Raw genomic sequence first — 2,668 nt, 5'->3', positions numbered from 1 at the left:
GCCACTTGAGCTACAGGCATTGAGCCTCAACTTTTTCTTATTTTCTTTCCCTCTCTAGGAATTTCTGTAATTTTCTTAGGTTGAGAACCATATGAAGTCGCCAATTTTGTAACTGAAAAATAGCCAAGTATCAGCAATTTCATATAGTTAAACATAATCATTTTCCTCAGTGCTTAGCACGGTGTCTGCAAATGCTCAATTAATACTTGTTGAATGAATTAATAAATAAATGCTCCTTTTCATCACCTTTGGTCAAACTCTTCTAGGAAATGTATATTCTAGAGCAGTGGTTCTTAACTTTCCTAATGCCGTGGCCTTTTAATACAGTTCCTGTGGGTCACGACCCACAAGTGGAGAACCGCTGTTCGAGAGACAGAGGGCCTACATTACATTAGGGAGAGAGCTGTTTACCAATTATATGCTCTTTAGTCATAAACAATCTTCCCAAATTTACTAATTACCTGATTTTCTTAGCCTGTGCCGTCAATGTACTATAGATACACCTGTGGATGTCCTTGTGCACAAGCACACGGTTACCCACATTATATTATTCTATACATATTTGTATGAATATTAGTAAACATCAATTTACAGAGTACGTATCTTTTTGTTTTACCATCTCAAAAAGCTGAAATATATTAAAAGAGAAAAAACTTCAGTTTTGGCAGAGATTGAAAGAGGATTCTATTTTTAAAAAATACATTATTATGATTCAGCGCCTGTGGCTCAGATGGCTGGAGCGCCAGCCACATACACCTAAGGTGGCAGGTTTGAATCCAGACCAGGCCCACCAAACAACAATGATGGCTGCAACCAAGGGATAGCTAGGTGTTGTGGTGGGCGCCTGTGGTCCCAGCTACTTGGGAGGCTAAGGCAGGAGACTCACTTGAGCCCAGAAGTTGGAGGTTGCTATGAGCTTTGATGCCACATCTCTCTACCCAGGGGGACAGTTTGAGGCTCTGTCTCAAAATATATATATATTATTATGAATCAGTGCTTGTGGCTCAAGTGGCTAAGGCGCCAGCCACATACACCTAAAGTGGCTGGTTCGAATCCAGCCTGGGCCCACAAAACAACAATGACAGCTGCAACCAAAAAATAGCCAGGTGCTGTGGCAGGCACTTGTCCCAGCTACTTGGGAGGTGGAGGCAGGAGACTCACTTGAGCCCAGGAGCTAGAAGTTGCTGTGAGCTGTGATGGTACAGCACTCTACCCAGGGGGACAGCTTGAGGCTCTGTCTCAAAAAAAAAAAAATTATTATTTCTGTTCCATTTGCAGTGAAATGACATATCTGTTATTCCCAAACCACTTATCTCTGGTAATCCACTTCTCTCAATGGGCCTTTGAGAATTTATGCACACTGAAGTGACAGCTGTACCTTGGAGAGGAGACTTATTAATTGAGGAAACATTTTTGTTTTCTTGATTTGCTTATGACTGCAATTGCTGATTCTGTCTACAGAGAGTTTTAGTTAAAATGCTCTTACTATTTTAATATGTTAACTCAGAAGCACATCATTTCTAACAATCAAATAAGATTTTTGTTTAATGCATTGACAAACAGGTGCAGAAATTTCAGTAGATGAGTCTGACGAAGTTTAGTAAGTGAATCAGAGTGAGCATTGTTTCTGGTTTCTACTCAGCAGGATTTCTACTTCACCCCCTGGCACTTGAATTCCACTTAATCATTCAGTAATTGCACTTATGATTCATTCCCAATGACTTATGCAGAGATTCTTTTGTTCTCTTTTAGTCACGAAAAGGTGAAATTTAAGATCTGACTTTGACATGTGGTATCGCCCTCTTATGCAATGAAAGGCATGCTTTTTCTTTTTTTTTGAAAAATAAAATTGTAACTTTTTTTGAGACAGGGACTTGCTGGGTCTGCTAAGCTAAAATGCAGTGGTGTCATAATAGCTCACTGCAAAAATTCCAGTGTTGGCTCGGCACCTGTGGCTCAAGTGGCTAGGGTGCCAGCCACATACACCTAAGGTGGCGGTTTCGAATCCAGCCTGGGCCTGTGAAACAACAATGATGGCTGCAACCAAAAAATAGCCAGGCGTTGTGGTGGGCACCTGTGGTTCCAACTACTTGGGAGGCAGGGGCAGGAGACTTGTTTGAGCCCAGGAGTTGGAGGTTGCTATAAGCTATGATGCCACAACACTCTACCCAGGGGGACAGCTTGAGGCTCTGTCTCAAAAAAAAAAAAAATTCCAGTTTTTTAATAGTAAAGCAATCTATATCCTTTGTAAGACATGTAAATAACATAGAGGGTTACTAGTAAAAAGGCACTTTTTCCAAGAGAAAACTGTTAAAATAAGTTTGCACACAGTCCAGGCCTTTTTAAAATGAACTAATTTATAGCTTTCACATGAAAGCTATAACCCAATTATAGCTCCAGAATATGGGGAAAAGTGAAAGGGAGGGGAGGGAGGGGCATGATGGGTGGAGGGAGGGTAATTGGTGAGACCATACCTACAGTGCATCTTACAAGGGTACATGTGAAACTTACTAAATGTAGAATATAAATGTCTTAACACAATAACTAAGAAAATGCCATAAGGCTATGTTAACTAGTTTGATGAAAATCTTTCAGATTGTATATAAACCAGCACATTTACTCCATGACTGCATTAGTGTACACAGCAATGATTTTTTTTTTTTTTTTT

The sequence above is a fragment of the Otolemur garnettii genome, unplaced genomic scaffold (genome assembly GCF_000181295.1).
Source record: "Otolemur garnettii isolate 467f Iridium unplaced genomic scaffold, OtoGar3 scaffold00001, whole genome shotgun sequence".
Taxonomy (NCBI): domain Eukaryota; kingdom Metazoa; phylum Chordata; class Mammalia; order Primates; family Galagidae; genus Otolemur; species Otolemur garnettii.
The sequence above is the reverse complement of the archived record's forward strand: the minus strand, read 5'-3'. Positions refer to the sequence as shown.